General features: G+C 43.7%; 1 protein-coding gene across 47 annotated transcripts in view; it reads left to right on the top strand.

The window, feature by feature from the left end:
• LOC106608606 (receptor-type tyrosine-protein phosphatase delta) overlaps positions 1-23,403 on the top strand; it is a 656,301-nt gene that overhangs the window by 394,534 nt on the left and 238,364 nt on the right. For 7 of the 47 annotated variants that reach the window (XM_045721679.1, XM_045721678.1, XM_045721677.1 and 4 more), the window contains exon 1: positions 2,059-2,451. The exons of the other annotated variants lie outside the window; for them this stretch is intronic. The gene's annotated coding sequence lies outside the window, so the exon portion shown is untranslated. Of the gene's footprint in view, positions 1-2,058; positions 2,452-23,403 lie in introns of those variants that run through there. 47 annotated transcript variants of the gene reach the window in all.

Genomic DNA, 23,403 nt, shown 5'->3' with positions numbered 1-23,403 from the left:
TGGTTTCGAATCCATCTTATTGAAAGACAGTTGGTTTATGGACTCTCGCCGTCTAGTCCTACATGACAAAGTTCACCCATTATAGGTAATGAGTTATCTTGATAAATCCCACCCTTGCCCTCATTTATCAACAATAGCCTGCCGTATTACACCCCTCGACTGTGCCAAGAGCAGAAAAAACACCAGGTGAGACCCAGAACGGGATTGTAAATCCACTAACTAGTCTCATCCAATTATATTCAAAGAGAGAAAGGGCTTGAAAACGGTAGCTGTAGACGTATTGCATCCGTATCTTGTACTGCTGTTATAGCTTGCATTGTACAGATGTAGGATCTTAATTTGAGACAGTTTGCTACTTTGAGACAGTTTGCTACAGCAGGAAATGAATCCTGCGGCAACAGGACATTTAAATTATTATGTGGATTATAATTCATGGACATTTTTCTGCATTGCAGGAAAGTTATACTGCAAAAGGGTGATCAAATGAAGATCCTACATCTGTAGTGCATCTGATAATGTCTACTTGAGTTAGTCTATAGGTTAGTCACTATAGAATGTTTAAACTAAAGTCATGCAGTGTTTGTAGTACATTGCAAGCAATGCCAACACATTTCTAATGTGCTGTGGTATCTCAAAGAATGCATACAATGTATACTGTACTCTGTAGACCTAAAACCTCAAAAACACGTAAAGGACGAATCATTTAATCATGGCTTTTGCTCTTGAGAGAGAGAGAGTGAGAGAGTGAAAAAGAGACAGAGAGAGAGAGATCGAGAGTGAGAGTGAAAAAGAGACAGAGAGAGTGAAACAGAGAGAGAGAGAGAGAGAGAGTGAAACAGAGACACAGAGAGAGAGAGTGAAACAGAGACAGAGACAGAGAGAGAGAGAGAGAGAGAGAGAGAGAGAGTGAAACAGAGACAGAGAGAGAGAGAGAGTGAAACAGAGACAGAGAGAGAGAGAGAGAGAGAGAGAGAGAGAGAGAGAGAGAGAGTGAAACAGAGACAGAGAGAGAGTGAAACAGAGACTGAGAGAGAGAGAGAGAGAGAGAGAGAGAGAGAGAAGGAGACAGAGAGAGAGAGAGAGAGAGAGAGAGAGAGAGAGAGAGAGAGAGTGAAACAGAGACAGAGAGAGAGAGAGAAACAGAGACAGAGAGAGAGTGAAACAGAGACAGAGAGAGAGAGAGAGAGAGAGAGTGAAACAGAGAGAGAGAGAGAGGAACAGATACAGAGAGAGAGAGAGAGAGAGAGAGAGAGAGAGAGAGAGAGAGAGAGAGAGAGAGAGAGAGAGAGAGAGAGAGAGAGAGAGAGAGAGAGAGAGAGATGGGAAACTGTGCCTGCAGGCTAATTTGTTCATCGGAAGCTTTGGGTCCCTGCCACAAAAGCAAGTTTTCTCCAAACACCCTCATTCATCTGTCGCTCTGGGACATTGTGTTTCAGCCTCTAAATCAGGGCCCAGCATATACTTTACTTTGTTATGGCCCTGTGCACTCTAGAATACAATGCACAATATAATATTGATAATTTGGTTTCAGTCGATAATATTGGCTTTAAAAGGGTATATGAATAAATAACAGTATTAGGAGTAGCAGTAAATATGTGAGTAGTTCTTAAAACAATCATATAGGGATTACTTTATTGATGCTTCAAGGGCAAAAACATTGTCAGAAGTGATATTTTGTAAATATTCCTCTTGGAAATGTTTCAAATGCATGTGGCTTGTGTAAGTAAATGGTAGTTTTATCTGGGGAACTCCATCTGAATGCCCAAAATAGCTATAAAAAACAAATTCTCTCTCTCTCTCTCTCTCTCTCTCTCTCTCTCTCTCTCTCTCTCTCTCTCTCTCTCTCTCTCTCTCTCTCTACACACACACACACATATACTTTATACCATCTGAAAACAATTTACCGACCATTTTTACCACGTATGACAAATGTTTCCCTGAAAAACGTGTGATGATGTCCAAACTCCAACATTCCTTTGGTGAACTGAAGGGGAGAAAGTTGAGCTCTGGGAGTTAGTTGATCCTGGTGAGTGACGTCACCTTCTATCCCCTCTCGGTTTCTGTGACTGAGTCGGGCAGTCTGTGTGAGTGTCGGCAAGAGAGAACGCGTCCCTGCCGCACCGCACACGGAACAGACACAGTTTCGACACATAGAATAATGAAGACCTAACGCACACAACGACGGGAAATATACCACATGTTTTCATTGCTGGACATTCTGGTCCCTCCGCTCGCTGTGGTGGTTTGCATCTTGCACTGAGGAACATTCATTCGAGAAAAGAAAACTCTAGGAAGAGGCGAAATTAGAGTGGGCAGACTGGAAAAGAAGCGTATCTGTAGACGGATTATTTATCGTATACTGCTGTCATTCTGGATGTAACTCGCGACTGTTCTAATAGCCTACAACTGGAGAGACCGAGTTCAAAGACTACATGCAAATATGATGTTAAGGTAAGCTTCTATGGAAATGACCATTCAAATTGGTGAATTTGTGGATGTTTGACTTTTTCACCCACAGTGTGGCACGCTTGAAGTCGTCTCCAAAAGCCTTTAAAATAGTGCGTGTTGAGATGTGATTGATTTGTTGTATTTGTTTATTGTCAAATATAATGGAGCACCAAACTCTGTCTGTGCTTAGGCTACAGTGCATTTTTTGAGTTGTATTTATGGACTCGTTTATGTTGTTTTTGTTTTGTATAGAGAATAAAATAATACTGTAGTTTATTTAGATTGAATTGACTCTGAATATACCTGCCTATTTTGTGAGGGACGCACGAATCTCATTTAATTAAATTTAGCATACGTGCACATTTACAACAGGATACAAGTAGTTATTTGAATTATGTTTATGACTATTGTAGTATACTAGGCGATTTGGGGGATCTGGGTATTCGTTTACTGTTTACTGTATTTACTGCTGTAAATTCTACACCAGTAGGCTGCGGCCTATGATAGGCTACCAGAATGAAATAAATATAGTACATTAATACCCTTTATCGATAGATGATTGCGTTCATAAAACATTCATAGTCATTGTATTTGCTCCTCAGAAGAAATAACATCGTTGTAATAATGACGGTGCTGTTTTAGTAGGCATACTAGTAGGTTTCGATAGTGATATTACAGTTTAATTGGAAAACGACGTTTTTCGATTTAAAGCCGCATTCCTCGCGTTCGCACAGGAGACGCGGGCCATATCTATGTTGTTGACTATTTTTGGAACACATTTTTGTTTCCCCGAGGTCCTAACTGAATAGTCGGCAGGGCGAACTATATCCCTTGGTTTTACAGGCATTCAAAAGGGCACACAAATAAATGCAAAAACGCTTGTCACAAAATCAGGTGAAAGTGATCCTTTTTTCCGTTACAGTTTTTCCAGTACAATTGCGCACAACACCTGTGCTCACTGAGTGAGTTTAGCCACTAGGGGCCTCCTAGCCTACTCTACAACTCTACAGTGAGGGAGGGAGGGGAAGGGAGGGCAGGGGGGATGTCAGGAGACCAGTGATGCCACAAAAAGACAGGCTATTCTCTCCCCTTTGCCTCATAGTGTGGAAGAATACATAAAACACAGAACAATTTACATTTTTGACTCCACTGGGCCTTTAACAGCATAAAAGGTTACCACAGAAACATTAGATAATGATAAGGTTAAAATGCTGTGTGCTGGCCTGCTGCTTATTTGATAAAATGTAGGCCTATTTTTATATGTGAAAGATATCACATTTTGGGTTAATTGCTTGTTTTATATGCATTATATAATTGTATTCTATTTTCTTGGTTTGAGAATTTTCTAGGACAGATTGATGTGTGCATGCACGAAACACAGTACATATGCATGGCTTGGCGTTTGGTTATCCTACAGTACATTCAGTTGCCTTATAGCTCACTATGGGGTTGTATTGCGTTTGTAGCTTTGGGTGAAATGAAAAGTCAATAAGAGAGGTTGGAGTAGTGAGGTGTTGAAAATGGATTTTAAGTGCTCTGTAATTGTGTGTGTGTGTGTCTGTGGTTGAGCAGTCTTTATCAGTTTGTAGGCAGTAAGCACTCTGAGAGCTCACCTGTCTTCTATGTTTTACAGTTTCTAGCTCCAACAATTAGCACTCGCCCAATTTTGACACAACGCTATTAGCGCCTGTCGCAACTCGATCGATTTCCAATTTCGCTGTTACGACAGCTGCCTTCAAAAGAGGAGACGAAATGAATATGCGTTAACGTGGAAGAGCCTAGTCGATTTAAGTGGTTCAACCCAAAGAGAGCTGACGTGAGAGATGAGTTACGTTGTTTTGAAAGCAGTGTTGAAGCGGCCATCTTTTCTGAACCTGTCCTTGGCTGCGTGTCCCTGTGAAATCCTTTGAAACAATTCATGGTGTTGTCTGAAGAGCCTTTTCATCATAACTCTCAGAAACCAAGTTTCTATGACTGAGTGCGGCAGGGAAAGAGTGTATTGTGCATCGATGAGAGCCAGGCAGTTGCTCGTTAATTTGCAGTGTAGTTCATGCTGGGACTGAACATTATGATACAGGACACAAGAAGAGCCAAAGGATTAATAGATTCCCTTGCAGGTGAACCAAGCAGAGTGATTTAGCTAAAAAAATCAGCATCTAGTCTCTCAGCCAGACTGAACCAAGTACCCTCTTAAAGAAGTGGTCTCTCAATGTACAATGCTATTGTTCCACCACACCATTCTATTGCAGAAGGGGAAGCAAAAAGAAAAGTATGTTTGCAAAGTGTTTTGTGTGTGTGTTTGTTTGTGTGTGCGTGTGCGCCTGTGTTGCCTGTGACCACTGCTTGTGGAGTGTTAAACCAAAGCTGAGGCCTTCCATTCCGAGCCGTGGAATGAAAAATCAACACTTACATAATGTAAACGGATACCTAAACGCAGGGCTGCAATTATGGGGCGCCAACCTGGTTGGAGAGAGAAGGCCACAGAGTGCCAATAGGTCTGCTAACAATCACCACCTCGGTTTGCATTGCCCTGTAATCGACTGGTGTAATCTAATTTATTTGTGCCAGCAGGCCTAAACTCCCCCCCGGCTGGCGCGAGAGGAGTTTTGACTGCAGCGGTCTTGGTGAAAAACATGGCGGGGCTGCTGCTGTGAGGATGTGTGTGTGCATGCAAGTGTGTGTATTTAATAGCGTGCCTATGTATGTGCGTGTGCGCCTTCATGCGCGACAGTGTGTGTCAGGGGGACCTATTCTATGAACCCAGTTTACCAAGGAGCACCTGATGCAATGTGACAATGAGAAATTAGTTTGATTCAGCAGGACACTGATCAATCCCACAGCATAATAAAGTAATCATGCCTTCCTCCACCCCTCCTTCCTGGTTCACTTGGCTGCAGCCCGCGCCGTATGTTTCATTCAGCCATCTACTGATTTACCCATGTTTACATTCCCTTGCCTAACCCCCTTTCTACCCAACTACTGTTCAAGGGTGGTTGCGTGATTTAAAACAAGTTGCATCCCTAATGGCGCCCCATTCCCTATGTAGTGCACTACTTTCGCCAGGGCCCATAGGGTACCCATAGGCCTCTGGTCAAAAGTAGTGCACCACATAGGGTATAGGGTGCCATTAGGAAAGCATTCAAAGAAGTCTGCCACGGGGCATTGGCTTTACACAGAGGGAAACACTAGCACGGTATTGATATTCAGCTTATACCGCTGGGGTCAGAGTAATAAGAAGCCTATTTTCACGCCCCGCCGGCATCACCTCTGCTGTCCATCACCCTGTCAAGACGGAGAACGATCCATAAATATTGTCTGGCGAGGAGTCTTTGCTTAGCACTAACACCAAACACATACACAGCGCACACACTCACGCCGGTGCAAGAGTGCACACTCACACACAGACATGCGCGCACACACACACATTTTCTCTCTCTCTCTCTCTCTCTCTCTCTCTCTCTCTCTCTCTCTCTCTCTCTCTCTCTCTCTCTCTCTCTCTCTCTCTCTCTCTCTCTCTCTCTCACCAATACACGTCTTTACACCTTTGAGTAGTATTATCCTCTCCTCTGTCTCTCCCTCTGGTTTCATGGTGGAGAATGCAGTCTTAAGGCTATAGGGGCAATCAGCCCATCACCTACGTATTACAAATGGGAGGGGATGCCACGACTGCCTGTCTCTGTATCTGTTTTTCACTGGTGGATTGTGTTTCAAAAGATACGATGCCACATGTCAGTTGTCAGGAGATAGGCAGGCGGCTGCTGATATAGATTTGCATTGGGGTCAGTAAGGATGGGATTCTGCCCTTGACCTCCATTTTGGCTCGACAGAATGCCAGTCGTTACCAATCGTTAGCAGTTAGCATGAACCAACTGGAAACCAATGGAAATAAATGGAAAGGAACCACCTCAAACAGTTTAGCTGTTCTGGATGCTAATGTGATCATTACCTTCGACACTTGGCTAAGTAGCTGGGTAGACTTAGGCTTAATATAACAAGATTTAAATTTTGACCCAAAATGGCTGTATTTTTGCCCTTGCTATCGTCTCCTTTTCCCTTATCTGTAATTTTGGGACAGAACAGAATCTGCAAAGGGGTTCATTTAAATAACGGACTGAACGAGGGAAATAAAAGGCAGGAGAAATGGAAGTCACGCCGCCCGCTCTGCGCATTCACGTCACAGTGCTTTATCAAATTATTCCACAATAGCAGCCACACAAGTGATGGAATTTCAATTAAAGTATGACAGTTTTAAAATGTGTTTCTCGCGCGTTAGGGGGAAAAAAAGGGATTTGGCACAGAAGTCTATATTCCCTGTTGGTTTCTCTCTTTCGCTCACTTTTTTGCTTTCTTCCTCTCTCTCTCTGTCTATTTCTGTCTCTCTCGCTCTCTCTCTCTATCTCTCTCGCTCTCTCACTTTCTTGCTTTCTTCCTCCCTCTCTCTCTCTGTCTCTCTGTATCTCTCTCTCTGTCTCTCTCTCTGTTTGTCTGTTTATCTTTCTCTCTCTCTTTTTCTCTCTCTTTCTCCCTCGACCCTCACTCCCTTCCCCTCTCTATCTTTCTCAGAAGGGAACGACTAGGGTTTCAGCCCACAGAAGTCTATATTCTCTGTTGGTTTCTCTCTCTCACTTTCTCTCTCTTTCTCACTTTCTTCCTCTCTCTCTCGCTCTCTTTCCATCTCTCGCTCTCTTTCTCTCTCTCGCTCTCTCTCTAGCTTTCTCTCTAGCTTTCTCTCTCTCTCTATTTCTCAATTTATTCCTCTCTCTCTCTGTCTCTCTCTGTCTCTCTCTGTCTCTCTCTGTCTCTCTCTCTGTCTCTCTCTCTGTCTCTCTCTCTGTCTCTCTCTCTGTCTCACTCTCTCTCCCTCTCTCTCTCGCTCTGTCTCTCTCTCTCTCGCTCTGTCTCCCTCTTTCTCTCTCTGTCTCTCTCTGTTTCCCTCTGTCTCTCTCTGTTTCTCACTGTGTCTCACTGTCTCTCTCTCCATTTCTCACTTTATTCCTCTCTCTCTGTCTCTCTCGCTTTCTCTTTCTATCTCTGTATCTGTCTCTCTCTCTCTGTCTCTCTCTCTCTGTCTCTCTCTCTCTGTCTCTCTCTCTGTCTCTCTCGCTCTCTCTCCCTCTCTCTCTCTGTCTCTCTCTGTCTCTCTCTGTCTCTCTCTCTCTCTGTCTCTGTCTCTTTCTGTCTCTCTCTGTGTCTCTGTCTCTCTCTCTCTCCATTTCTCACTTTATTCCTCTCTCTCTGTCTCTCTCGCTTTCTCTTTCTATCTCTGTATCTGTCTTTCTCTCTATCTGTCTCTCTGTCTCTCTCTCTCTGTCTCTCTCTCTCTCTCTCTCTATTTCTCACTTTATTCCTCTCGCTGTCTCTGTCTCTTTCTATTGCTGTCTCTCTCTTTGTCTCTCTGTTTGTCTCTCTCTCTGTCTCGCTGTCTCTCTCTCTCTCTCTCTTCTAGCTATCTCTCTCTCCCTCTACCCTCTCTCCCTTCCCCACTCTATCTCTCACAGAAGGGAATGACTAGGTTGAAACACTTTAGTTCTGAGGCACTCTACTGTAGTTATAATGATAAAGGGGGCTTTGGGAGAACGTTCAAGATGGAGTATCTTGGTTGATAGGCTTTTTCCAAGCACAATTACACTACCTGCTGTGAGAGATGGTGGGGTGGCAACAGATAAGTGCTAGGGACAGAGACTTGGCTCAGAGTAACCAAGTCTGACTAGTGGCTAGCTCATAAACTGGGGAAGTTCAACCTGTATTTGACCCTCAGGGTCAAATATACAGTCTGGAAAGGGATCGTTATGCACTCGTTAACACATACACATAGGCATGGACACACACACACACACACACCCACTAAAATCCTGTAGAGAGGTACATAACAGATGATCATGGACAACAGTGGAGGACGTTTTGTCAGAAGGGAGATGGCTTCTCTTTAGATCTCGTTTTTCTCTGCTGAGGCAGTCAACTCTTTGATATTCTTCCACCTTTTAGCCCACAGATGGTTCGGCCATTTCTTACATCAGATCAAGAATCAAATGAGGTCCCTTCTGTGTTTCGGCTTTGTGTGTGAAACAAACAACAACAAAAACAAAGCATATTTTGCATTGGAAGCAGAGATGAAGAAAAATTATGGTTTAGCCTAGCTCTTCCATTTGTTTCATTAGGAAACTGTCTACAGGGGGTACAGTTCTATTAGGAAACTGTCTACAGGAGGTCAAGTTCTCTTAGGAAACTGTCTACAGGAGGTCAAGTTCTATTAGGAAACTGTCTACAGGAGGTCAAGTTCTCTTAGGAAACTGTCTACAGGAGGTCAAGTTCTATTAGGAAACTGTCTACAGGAGGTCAAGTTCTCTTAGGAAACTGTCTACAGGAGGTCAAGTTCTCTTAGGAAACTGTCTACAGGAGGTAAAGTTTTATTAGGAAATGTTCTACAGGAGGTCAAGTTTTATTAGGAAATGTTCTACAGGAGGTAAAGTTCTATTAGGAAACTGTCTACAGGAGGTCAAGTTCTCTTAGGAAACTGTCTACAGGAGGTCAAGTTCTCTTAGGAAACTGTCTACAGGAGGTCAAGTTCTCTTAGGAAATGTTCTACAGTTGGTCAAGTTCTATTAGGAAACTGTCTACAGGGGGTAAAGTTTTATTAGGAAATGTTCTACAGGAGGTGAAGTTCTATTAGGAAACTGTCTACAGGAGGTCAAGTTCTCTTAGGAAACTGTCTACAGGAGGTCAAGTTCTCTTAGGAAATGTTCTACAGTTGGTCAAGTTCTATTAGGAAACTGTCTACAGGGGGTAAAGTTTTATTAGGAAACTGTCTACAGGAGGTAAAGTTTTATTAGGAAATGTTCTACAGGAGGTAAAGTTCTATTAGGAAACTGTCTACAGGAGGTAAAGTTCTATTAGGAAACTGTCTACAGGAGGTAAAGTTCTATTAGGAAACTGTCTACAGGAGGTAAAGTTCTATTAGGAAACTGTCTACAGGAGGTAAAGTTCTATTAGGAAACTGTCTACAGGAGGTAAAGTTCTATTAGGAAATGTTCTACAGGTGGTAAAGTTCTATTAGAAAGTGCACTGACTGAGGCCAAAAGGAATTTCACAACTGAGGAATGCATTTAACAGTGATGGATGTTCATAATTTTAAAATGTTCCCAGATTTTCCCTGCAATACATGAAGCTACAAATATTCTAATCTTGGTATCTTGAGGTATCACATTGGTATGTTAGCTATTCTAAAAATCCAAAGATCAAAGCTGATGTGTCGTGTGTACTGTTCACACTGCCTCTCTCTCTCTCTTTCTCTCTCTTTCCACATAGACCCACACCATCACACACATTCTATATAGAAAATATGCATAAAAGGAAGCAAAAAAAGGAAAAACAGCTGGCAAGGGGCTTACATGGCTTAACAGCAAACATGACATGTCAGGGCCCTCGCATGGCTATACGCTAGCTCTCACGTCTTTATTATGATTCCCTTTTTATAGTTTGGTAGGGCTTCGGGAAACTCAATTCCCCTCACTTTGGAGGTCATGAGTCGCAGTTGGAATTATGTTATTGCGGCCCTCCCTCTCTCTATCCCTCTCTCTATCCCTCTCTCTATTCTCAATTATAGCAGAGCCCCTTTGAAGAAGCCAGGCGGAACTAAAATGACTTTTTATGTCCGGCGTAATGACCGCCATTTGGAAGGGGAGAAGAGAGAGAGAGAGAGAGAGAGAGAGAGAGAGAGAGCGATAGAGATAGACAGAGAGAGAAAGAATGCTGCAGGGAGTGAAAATGGCTCCGGTCACTCTGCCGTTGATTTCACCAGACAGACATAACCCTTAAAGCTTGTCCTTCCTCCTCCTCCATCTTCCTTTCTCCCTCCATCACCCTCTCTCTCTTTCTGTGCGGCAGGCCCTGATACAGACCAGTGCATCAAGGCTCCTCTCCCCTCTGTAGTTCACTATTCATTTAGACCAAAGGAAGCTTAGCAGCTTTAATGCGGATTACGAGATGAATTGTGCCAGGAGACACGCAGTATATTCTCTTTAGGGGGAGGGATGATGTGTGTATGGGGGGCTGCTGCCACAGGCCACGGTGTGTTTGTGTCATCACCTGGCCAAGCAGCTGGCTCTCTTTTACAGTTCAGCTCTAATGAGCCTTGACAGTTTGGGGGCTGGAGTAATGGCGTTTTTTGCTGTGTCATTATTAATCTATTATTTATATAGATTGGAGTTTTTTGGGAGAATTTCATCCCCGAAGTATGGCAAAGGAATTTGTCCTGTGGGAAAACGAAATTGTACTCTGCTCTCGAATGAATAAAAATAGATTTTATATTGAGATACACGATTATGACAGCAATACCGTCTCTTTTTCATTTCTGGCTTGTGTTTGTATTTGGCGAACGCGCCGGTTCTTTCATATGTGGTAGACCTCTCCGGTTTGTCATGTTGACGCGTTTGGATGACGCAAATGTTTCTGACTCCATTCTCAGCATGAGTCACCTTCCCTATTCTTTTTTGTCTTCTTTCGCCTGGTGATATTTTTGGCATCCGATTCATGATGACAGGTGAAGGCTGTGTTTGTATCTTCAAAGTGAGCCTGGTGCTAGCAGACGCTACATACGTGGCCTTTTCATGTATATTTTAAGAAGTATTTCAAAGGGGTTTCGCTTGTTGCATCACGCAGGGCGAGACGTTAACGTACTAGAGACAAGGCCTTGTTTATATTTAGTCGGCTCGAAAAAATACGGCTTGGATGACCCGCCGGCATATTTATAGGGTGGTTGTCTGTAAATGTGTCCAACATTGGAGGCCATACTTGTCCATTAAGGTGGTTTTTAAAGCCCATACATTATTTGACTATACCTACATATTTGTTCACATATATCATTTCTATATTTGACAAAAATATGTAGTGGTGTAGCTGCCATTAAGGTTACAATGTAGCAATAACAGCAAACTAGGTTTCACCCTGTAAGCCTAGCTGGATATTAACTAAGTTTGGATGAGAGGATAGAAAGGAAATTAAATACCTCATAAGAAGATATAGATAGATATATGGGCAAGTTTAGCCGCAGGCACGTGATAGGTCAGGTTACTGTTCAAAGTATTTCAGACTGGGACAAATTAAGCTGTCACAAATAGAGACAGAAACGATATACATACCCTTCCGATGAGGTCATGATATTATTTACTACCCGGAGTATTATTGGACGGGGATGATAATCTAGCCACATTATGATAATGCACATCATTTGGCTCCAACGGTAACATTTGATGTCAGCAACGACCAGATGCTCTGATGTTCGGTAGCAGTAGATTTTTGTCCCCTGACGGAAATAAAGTCATCAAGCTGATGACTCATCAGATTTCTGCCATTCTGAAGGGAAACACAAGGTACACATCACTGAGCATGCACAACGGTGGTCTTGTCGCTATGCAAAGGATTGGGCTACCTCTATAGTGAAAGACACACCATTGATTTAAGGACTGTCAGCTCTCCTTGAACTGACTAACTCAGTAGTTGTAGGTTAATGTGCGGTTCAAGGTCACACATACCAGGAATGCAACTCAATGCTGACTACGCAATCCTCTACCTGCCTCGGCCTAGTAGATGCATGTGTGGATCAACCCTGCAGCCTAAAGGACCATTCCAAGGAGGATTAAACTGCATAGTAACTGGACATTGCTTGGGCATAACTGTTGGAATGTGCATATGTGACATACAGGTAACTGCTAAAATAAAGGAAACCTCAACATAAAGTGTCTTAATAGGGCCGTTGGGCCACCATGAGCAGCTAGAACAGCTCCAATGCGCCTTGGCATGGATTATACGAGTGTCTGAAACTTTATTGGAGGGATGCAACACCATTCTTCCATGAGAAATTCCATCACTTGGTGTTTTGTTGATGGTGTTGGAAAACGCTGTGTCAGGTCTTGTTCCAGAATCTCCAATAAGTGTTCAATTGGGTTGAGATCTGGTGCACACACACACACACACACACACACACACACACACACACACACACACACACACACACACACACACACACACACACACACACACACACACACACACACACACACACACACACACACACACACACACACACACACACACACACACAATTTAAACACCTTATGCTCTTTTGAGAGCTGAGATCTCTTCTAGCCATGGTAGCCAAAATAATGACCCTACGCATGATGGGATATTAATTGATTAATTAACTCAGGAAACACACCTGTGTGAAAGCACCTGCTTTTCAATATACAATATCCCTCAATTACTCAAGTGTTTCTTTTATTTTGGCAGTTACCTGTAGTTATTCCAACGTGAAAATGATTAACACTGAATTATTCATTTAAAGATGCATTATGCAGAAATCGATCCAACATTTCCTGATGGCTAAAACAAGCAGTCAATATAATATATTGTCCTTAACCAAAAATATTGTATATTCAGCTGTTTGAAGCTGATGTACCAAATCCAAAAGGAAAACATGCAAAAACAAAACTTCAGAATGGGAGCATTGAAATATGTAACGATGTGTGCTGAGAGTCAGGAAGCAAGTATTTTAATAAATAAACGCAACATAAAACAAAACTAGAAACACGAACAATGCACAGACATGAAACAGAAACAATAACGACTGGGGAAGAAACCAAAGGGAGTGACATAAAGGGCAGGTAATCAAGGAGGTGATGGAGTCCAGGTGAGTGTCATTATGCGGGTAACGCTGGTGACAGGCGCCCTAACGAGCAGCCTGGTGACCTAGAGGCCGGAGAGGGAACACACGTGACAATACCCCCTCCCCGGCTCGTTCGGCTCCAGCCACAGGACGCCAACCACAGGGACAATCCCGGCGAGCCGGAGAGGACCGGTCGCCTCCGCCGAGGCGCAGAAACCTGATGAGCCAGCTGAGACCTCCCTGGTTGCCTCAGTTGAGGCACGGGAACCTGTTCACCCAGCTTAGGCATGAGACACTATCGAACCCGCTGAGGGCTCCCAGGTATCTCCGGCTCCGACATCCGGACCCGACATCACCCCCAACACAAAAACTAAAAAAACACTCCCTGATGCTTCCCTTTGTTGAGTCGTCATTCTGTAACGATGTGTGCTGAGAGATGGGAAGCAAGTTCAGAGGTGGAACGACCCCCAGATGTGTGTGTTCAGCGTGAAGGATTGGTGTCGCAAGGATGAATACAGTAATCAAGTGCTGATTCCACAGGACCGCAGGTGATGAAAATTGGGATTTAATGCACCTCTAGGCTCAAGGGAGGAAGTGTTTGTGTTTAAGAGAGAGACTTTATCCTCCTCGTCCGACAGAATGAAGTGCTCTTGTCAATCCAGTCCAAAGAGAGAAATTGAGGGATGGAAAGGGAAATAGAGGGATGGAAAGAGAGTGTTGAAGACAGGGCCTAACACACCTCCACACTCCCTGATAGACAGTTAGACATGTCAGAGGGAAAGAGTTAGTAAAAAAGTCAAACTCAAACCATTGAAATACAGCAGTTAAATAGAGATGGACAGGTAGATGCCACAGAGTAAATGAGAAAGGAAAGAACCAGAAAAAATAGACATCCATTTCGACAGAGAAAGAGAGCGAGAGGAAGTGAGTGGGAAGAGAAGAAGAGGGACATTATCAATCTTGCGGAGAAGAATGAGGACAAGGATGACAGAAAAAGAATAAGTGAGGGAGCGAGAAAGAGAGATCTAGAGTCTAATCAATGAAAAGGAATTAAAGTCTTTGAAAAACAAACTTTTATCCACTCTGTAAGTATGAATGAAGTGCCTCACTTGCCAAAACCAGGCTGACTCTCAACTTGTGAAATGGCTGACTTTATGTCATTTTCTGTGTCAATGTGAAGTTAGATTACTACCCTCAGGTTTGTTGGATTAAAAAATATGTTTGAACTATTTCCCAAATAAACCAACATGAGGGTAAAATGGTTGGCACTTCTGATTTATCGTAGCTGGCTGTTGCTCTCTCTTCCGAAAATCGCTTTTTAATATTCCAAATCGATTTCCCTCCTCTCCACAGTTGGTTGTGTATCAGAAAGAAACCAGGAAGAGAAAGAAAGGAGCATGTGGTGATGGGAGTGTCCGCTTTCGTATCACTGGCTTATTCTGTCACACTTCATGGAAAGGTTCATTTCAGTAGTCATGAAAACATGACAACAATACAATCCTGTCTTCCACCCGGGTCCCTCCGTTCCCCCCCATCCACCCCTTTGCTGTTTTGGAAATGTTCCCAACTGTCCATTGTGATAAACTCAACAGAGAGCTGTGAAGGAGGATGCCCTGTGCTAGTGGTTAAAGCATTGTTGTCTGCCGCTCTGCTAGTCTGCATAACATTGAGAATAATTCACTGTTGTTCTTTTTCGACTATTGTTTCCAATTGTAGCAGTCACCACCACTCCAAAATACCCAGAAGGGCTAGACGGCTGACCAAACACATGCCAGAAAACTTTGTCACTCTGCCTTCCACTGACTAGGCGTACTGTACCTAAATATAAATCTCACCAATAATGTACTGTATGTATTTCCTGTTCATGTCTTGTTATTCTCCATTGTGCTCAAGAAACCTTTGGGCAAACGAAAGGCCATAGTTTTCTTTCACGACAAGTCAGTGAACAGAAATGTGCAAGTTTGTTGAATAGAACATTACAGAGGCATTGGAAACTGTGACCATTCTCATTCCTCTCAACAGGCTTGGGGTTCTGTCATCATGGGCTCTTACCACTCAATCCCTCGCTTCCTTCCCTCTCTCCCTCCCTCTCTTGCCACTCCTTCCCACCCCCTCTCGCCCCTCCTTTCTCTCCCTCTCTCGCCCCATCCTTTCGTCTCTCCCCCTCTCTCCCCTTCCCCCCATTCCATCTCTCCCCCTCCTTCCCTCCCTCTCTCGCCCCCCCTTCCCTCCCGCTCTCCCCATCTTTCCCCCCTCTCTCTCGCCCCTCCTTTCCTCCCTCTCTCGCCCCTCCTTTCCTCCCTCTCTCCCCCCTCCTTTCCCTCCCTTCCCTTCCCCTCCTCTCCCCCTCCTTCCCCCTCCTTTCCTTCCCTCTCTCCCCCCTCATTCCCTCCCTCTCTCCCCCCTCCTTTCCCTCCCTCTCTCCCTCCTCCTTCCCTTCCTCTCTCCCCCCTCATTCCCTCCCTCTTTCCCCCCTTCCTTTCCCTCTCTCTCTCGCCCCATCCTTTCCCTCCCTCTCTTGCCCCATCCTTTCCTCTCTCCCCCTCTGACCCTCCTTCCCTCTTTCTCCCTCCTTCCCCTCTCCTCTTCCCCTCCTTACCTCTCTCCCCCTCCCTCCTTCCATCTCTCCACCTCCTTACCACTCTCCCCCTCCCTCCTTACCGCTCTCCCCCTCCCTCCTTCCCTCTTGTTGTTTGTATCTGCCATCTGCTATGGCTGCACGACTCCACTGCCTCTGTCATCAGTGGCACCAGTACCCACTCACTATACTCCCCCACTTCTGAGATAGATCCCTGTCCGGTTCGTCTCAATACTTCTTGCCTTTAATTGTGTCTCTCTGCCTGTCCCAGCGGACTTCATTACCCAAGCATCTTTAGGATTCTCACTCTAGTTTGCCTTTTGAGCATGTTGGAGGCGTTTGCAGCTTATTTCTTGTCTCGGCAGTAGACAGAATTGAAAGTCTTGGATGTCTCTGTGAGATAGAGACCAGGACATTCCCAGGATTTAAAGGCTATGTTTATCATGGTGGCTTGCCAACCAAATGGAGGAAAGGTCAAACTGGTCTGTAGCACCGATTTTAAACGTAATGGATTCAGTGTAACTTTATTACCCTTAAAGGCTCAGACACACCAATAGCGTTTGCTGGCGTGAGTGTACTTAGCACCTCTGAACAGAGCGCCGGCAGTAATTTGCGAACTGAGTGCGCACCGATTTTACATGTAGAATCGTGAAAATGTCAGCAGTCAGATGTCTACAGCCGGTGGTCCCTACACAGCACGCTGAATTATCGGTAGACAAATGCTACATCCACATTTGGTGCAATGTGTGCAAACTAGGGGAGAATGACTGCCCCCTCTCATTGAAGCCATGGAAGATCAAGGCCGATTGCGGTACTTTGGGCATTGTTAGCAGAAAACCCCCATTATAGTGAATCGAAAAATGGCAGTGGTGGAAAAAGTCCCCAATTGTCATACTTGAGTAAAAGTAAAGATACCTTAATATAAAATGACTCAAGTAAAAGTGAAAGTCACCCAGTAAAATCCTACTTGAGTAAAAGTCTAAAAGTATTTGGTTTTAAACATACTTAAGTATCAAAAGTAAATGTAATTGCTAAAATATACTTAAGTTTCAAATGTATTATATTAAGCAAACCAGACGGCACCATTTTCTTGTTTTTTTTATTTACGGATAGCCAGGGGCATGCTCCAACACTCCAACACTAGTGCGTCCACCAGATCAGAGGCAGTAGGGAGGACCAGGGATGTTCTCTTGATAAGTCTGTGAATTAGAAAATTTTCCTGTCCTCCTAAGCATTCAAAATGTAATGAGTACTTTTGGGTGTCATGGAAAATGTATGGACTAAAAAGTACACTATTTTTTTTCAGGAATGTAGTGAAGTAAAAGTTGTCAAAAATATAAATAGTAAAGTACAGATACCCCAAAAAACTACTTAAGTAGTACTTTCAAGTATTTTTACTTACAGTTGAAGTTGGAAGTTTACATACACTTAGGTTGGAGTCACTAATACAAGTTTTTCAACCACTTCACAAATTTCTTGTGAACAAACTATAGTTTTGGCAAGTCTGCTAGGACATCTACTTTGTGCATGAAACAAGTAATTTTTCCAACAATTGTTTACAGACAGATTATGTCACTTATAATTCACTGTATCACAATTCCAGTGGGTCAGACATTTACATATATTAAGTTGACTGTGCCTTTCAACAGCTTGGAAAATTCCAGAAAATGATGTCATTGCTTTAGAAGCATGTGATAGGCTAATTGACATAATTTGAGTCAATTGGAGGTGTACCTGTAAATGTGTTTGAAGGCCTACCTTCAAACTCAGTGCCTCTTTGTTTGACATCATGGGAAAATCTAAAGAAATCAGCCAAGACCCCCACAAGTCTGGTTCATCCTTAGGAGCAATTTCCAAATGCCTGAAGGTACCAGGTTCATCTGTACAAACAATAGTATGCAAGTATAAACACTATGGGACCACGCAGCCGTCATACCGCTCAGGAAGGAGACGCGTTCTGTCTCCTAGAGATTAACGTACTTTGGTGCAAAAAGTACAAATCAATCCCAGAACAACAGCAAAGGACCTTGTGAAGATGCTGGAGGAAACCGTTACAAAAGTATCTATATCCACAGTAAAACAAGTCCTATATCAACATAACCTGAAAGGCCGCTCAGCAAGGAAGAAGCCACTGCCCCAAACCGCCATAAAAAGCCAGACTATGGTTTGCAACAGCACATGGGAACAAAGATCGTACTTTTTGGAAAAATGTCCACTAGTCTGATGAAACAAAAACAGAACTATTTGGCCATAATGACCATCGTTATGTCTGGAGGAAAATGGGGGAGGCTTGCAAGCCAAAGAACACCATCCCAACTGTGAAGCATGGGGGTGGCAGCATCATGTTGTGGGGGTGCTTTGCTGCAGGAGGTACTGGTGCACTTCACAAAATAGATGGCTTTATGAGGAAAGAAAATTATGTGGATATATTGAGCAACATCTCAAGACATCAGTCAGGAAGTTAAACCTTGGTCGCAAATGGGTCTTCCAAATGGACAATGACCCCAAGCATACTTCCAAAGTTGTGGCAAAATGGCTTAAGGACAACAAAGTCAAGGTATTGGAGTGGCCATCACAAAGTCCTGACCTCAATCCTGTAGAAAATGTGTGGGCAGAATTGAAAAAGTGTGTGCGAGCAAGGAGGCCTACAATCTGACTCAGCTACACCAGCTCTGTCAGGAGGAATTGGCCAAAATTCACCCAACTTATTGTGGGAAGCTTATGGAAGGCTACCCAAAATGTTTGACCCATGTTAAACAATTTAATGGCAATGCTACCAAATACTAATTGAGTGTATGTAAACTTCTGAATGGCTAGGAATTTTATGAAATAAATAAAAGCTGAAATAAATAATTCTCTCTACTATTATTCTGACATTTCACATTCTTAAAATAAAGTGGTGATCCTAACTGACCAAAGACAGGGAATTTTTACTAGGATTAAATGTCAGGAATTGTGAAAAACTGAGTTTAAATGTATTTGGCTAAGGTGTATGTAAGCTTCCGACTTCAACTGTCAGTACTTTACCCCACTGACAAATTGCAATCTTCGTGTAAATAAATAACATATTTGAAGATAATCATGGTACCAATAATTGCTTCTAATACACCAGATGTATGTCCTTGACCCAATTATTTTAAAATCACACACAAAAGAAGTTAGTCGCAAATGGCAGCCTACAGTACCCTGGTCGGCCTTCCTGGAGTAGCTCAAACTCTGCACTTTATGTCTCCATGAAACGCCATCGCAACCGACTTTATTTGGCTTCAATGCGCTATTGAGTCTTCACATAGCAATGAATGGTGTCACTTAAGCGATGCCTCTGTCCATTCATATATACAGTCATTGTTGCTAGCCTTAGAGGTAATGCAATACAACTTTTCTTTGGTTAAACTAATTCCTACAGTGGATTGTTTTTTAATTTATTCTATGAATAGAACCCAAGTCCCTAATTTCTATACTCTTGAGTTAATATTTGACTTCATTAAATGTGGGGGAGTAAATCTCAGCATCTCAGCATAAGAACCCAACTGAAGTGAGGTGATTAGCTTTAGAAATGGGTCTACTCATTTAGGATTTTATGGATGCCTGATGCCTCTGTTCAATACAGGCCTATTATTTCTCTTCAATACAGGCCTATTATTTCAAACTACGCTCATTAAGCCAAAGCGGAATTAGGCAAGCTGTGTGAGGTCTGCGTCCCAAATGGCACCCTATTCCCTATGTGGTGCACTACTTATGACCAGGGCCCATATGGTAGTAGTGCACTGCATAGGGAATAGGGTGCCATTTGGGACACATTTGCAACAGTCATGCAGAAGTCGGCGGTAAAGCTAAACTTGGCTTCATTAAGCAGTCTGACGTAAAGTACGGCAACTCGATACTGAAGAGAGTAGTGTATTTAGCTGATTTGTCCTGTCGTGACTCAGGGGATGTTGATATTTTGTTTGGTCTGAATCGAGTTCTAAAAATCAAGAAGTGAGATCTCATGTTGGCGCACGGTTGCATTTGCACAGCCAGTTCGAGAGCTCATTTGAAGCATTAGCCTACATTCATGGCTGTGAGTCACGCTGGTGATTGCGGTTGGATTATACAATGACAGGATATTCCAAATAGAAATGTTCTAGCACTACTTCATATATATATATATATATATATATATATATATATATATATATATATATATATATATATATGAAGTAGTATATGAAGTAGTATAGTATATGAAGTAGTGTATATATATATATATATCAAACTGTCCACTTAGGAAGCAGCACTGATTGACAATAAATTTCACATGCTGTTGTGCAAATGGAATAGACAACAGGTGGAAATTATGGGCAATTAGCAAGACACCCCCAATAAAGGAGTGGTTCTGCAGGTGGGGACCACAGACCACTTCTCAGTTCCTATGCTTCCTGGCTGATGTTTTGGTCACTTTTGAATGCTGGCGGTGCTTTCACTCTAGTGGTAGCATGAGACGGAGTCTACAACCCACACAAGTGGCTCAGGTAGTGCAACTCATCCAGGATGGCACATCAATGCGAGCTGTGGCAAGAAGGTTTGCTGTGTCTGTCAGCGTCGTGTCCAGAGCATGGAGGCACTACCAGGAGACAGGCCAGTACATCAGGAGACGTGGAGGAGGCCGTAGGAGGGCAACAACCCAGCAGCAGGACCGCTACCTCCGCCTTTGTGCAAGGAGGAGTATTTAATAAGATTATTTATTTCATTCAGATCTAGGATGTGTTGTTTAAGTGTTCCCTTTATTTTTTTGAGCAGTATATATATATTATGGGGTCTTCTCCTTTTCATTCATTACATGACTTGGACACTTACTTGACGAGCTCAGTAGCGGTTTAATTTGGACATTTATCTGACACAGTTGAAAACGTATAACAGACTATCACAGACAGTTGGCCATTCTGAAAATGCCCATCAAGAAAAAGGGAGAAAAGTCCATAGTTTTGGCATCAACCTCATCTCCGCAGTTCAAGCTGTGTCTCATAAAATGCCTGGCTGTCAAAGCCCCCTCCAGTTAGACTGCTATGCAAAGGGAACTTCTTATGTCCCATTAACTGAGGGATGTTAGGAGGCGGCCAGCGAAATAGGAAGGCTATTGTAGATGGCTTCCATTGATTTTTTTTGTTCCACCTTTTTTTTCATCCTGCTTCCGCTTCAAGTCTTTAGGATTGGGGGAGTGCATTTGGAGGGAAGGAGGGAGGAAGTAAGGAGAGTGGATGGAATCTGACTGGTTATTGACTGCGTTCAGTCAGGGCTCCCCGATGTCACACCCCTCACTGCTCCCCGCTGTCACGACAGCCACTGCTGGTGGCATTGATTTGCATGGTGCTCCAAATGAAATGGATACCCCTGAGCTAGTTTTTTTTCTCCTTCCTATTTTGCTTATTGCAATTAGCTGTAGGCGATAATGACACGCAAGTCAATCCATTTTAATGCTGAACAACTCTGGGGAACAACCATGGCACAAACTACACACATTCCCGCACGCGTACGCACAAACACACACACACACACACACACACACACACACACACACACACACACACACACACACGAACATACACACACACACACATACACACACACATACACACACACACACCCAACCCCTCTCGTATAGGCTACCTTTCTTGCTTATCACCGTCCTGTGATAACTACTACCTTTAGCTTCATATGCTGTTTGACTTCCAGGCCTGAACATCAGTACACTCTTTGAAAAAAAGGTGCTACCTAGAACCTAAAAGGATTATTCTGCTGTCCCCATAGGAGAACCCTTTGAGGAACCCTTTTTTGCTCTAGGTAGAACCCGTTTCAGTTCCATGTAGAACCCATTCTACAGAGGGTTCTACGTAGAACCCAAAAGGGTTCTACCAGGAACCAAAAAGAGTTCTCCTATGAGGACAGCCAAAGAACCATTTTGGAATCCTTCTTTCTAAGAGTGTAGACTGTTTGACTTCTGCCCCTGAACATCAGTAGACTGTATGTGGTGATGGAATGTACACATAAAAATGTATATCTTGTGCCTCCCGAGTGGCGCACCGGTCTAAGGCCCTGCATCGCAGTGCTAGAGGCATCACTACAGACCCGGGTTCGATCCCGGGCTATATCACAACCGGTCGTGATTGGGAGTCCCATAGGGCGGCGCACAATTGGCCCAGTGTTGTCCGGGTTAGGGGGGGGGGTTTACTTGGCTCATCGCCCTCTAGCGACTCGTTATAGCGGGCCGGGCGCCTGCAGGCTGACCTCAGTCGTCAGTTGAACGGTGTTTGCTCCGACCCATTGGTGCTGCCAGGTTAAGCAAATGGGTGTTAAGAAGCGTGGTTAGGCGGGTCATGTTTCGGTTGATGCATGACTCGATGTACGCCTCCCAAGCCCATTGGGGAGTTCCAGCGATGAGACAGGATCGAAATTGGGGAGAAAAAGGGGGTCCAATGTAAAAAATGTGATCCCTTGCGTCAATACATCCAGCGTCGGTCAGGACAGCGGCTAAAAATTGGCAGCCCTTATTTTCATTGACACTGTGGCCCATCGCATTCCTTCCCATTCATACACAGGCACACAATATTTCCTGAGACATTTAGTTTTTAGATTATCCTGCGGCGCGATAACAAAAAGCCAGCGAACCACAAGCCACTGTATTATTCAGCTACGATAACAGAGTATCCCGATCTTCAGCCCCATTCCTTCCCAGGGCTTTGAGAGCCAGAGCCTTTATGGATTGTGCAGAGGGCTTCGTCGAGGCAGTTTATTGCTGATATACTGAACAAGGATTCCATGCAGGTGCAGCAGGATTCCCCAGTGTTTGAAACAGGCAGACACAAAATGTCCGACTAGCTGCACTTAAAAGCCATGAACTGGTGCCTAGTGATTACGTGTAATTGTCCTACAACTGAAACTGTTTCCCTCCAGGTTCATAGCAACCTTAACAGGCTAGGAAGTGGGTGGAAATAGCCTGAAAATGAAACAAAACCCCACACAGAGCCACACACTCATATGTGCACATATTGTGTTAGTTCCGGGGCTTCAAATGAGACAGGCACGAAAAGATATGTTCACGCTGTCGCGGGTTGGATCTGTGGACAGTGCGGAAACCGATATGGTTCAGTGCCAGCTAACATCAGGGATAACAGATCCTTGACGCAGAATGAGCAGACACCAGATATATGATATCAGGACTCAGCACTCGTTCCACGAAATAATGGCCAATATCCCAACATAGGGGATTGCTGCCAGAATACTGTTGTTGTGTCGTGACTGCAAGAAAAGAGAAAGAGATAGCTAAATCTGTCATTTGTTCCATACAGTGCTATATACAGTTTATTTTTACAAAGTTCAACTAGTGCTTCTGAGGTTTAGTCAGTGGTGGGAATTATATGTTATTCCAGTTGTCTATTCCTTTGGTGTGTCATTAAGCCTCGATCCTAAAACAATGACAGGTGCGGACTGAGCCAGTCATAACGACTCAACATATTAAGTTGTTTGTTTTGAGTGCCGCTACAAATTGTGTTGTCTGCGCCGGAGCTCCACCGTCCAGGTAGACTAAATGAGGTTATTGATAATCCGCTCACTTTCCCCGTCGGCTTTTGACCCCAGGGCTGCGACCATTGAGAGAGGACCGGAGTCAGTGTCAGGGTGGGGTCAGTGGGTTGTTCTCCGGTGCTGCTCAGACACACCAGAACATTGATTTAGTCTAGTG

This window comes from Salmo salar, chromosome ssa07 (genome assembly GCF_905237065.1).
Source record: "Salmo salar chromosome ssa07, Ssal_v3.1, whole genome shotgun sequence".
In the NCBI taxonomy this organism is placed as follows: Eukaryota; Metazoa; Chordata; class Actinopteri; order Salmoniformes; family Salmonidae; genus Salmo; species Salmo salar.
This window is presented reverse-complemented; position numbering and strand designations above follow the sequence as displayed.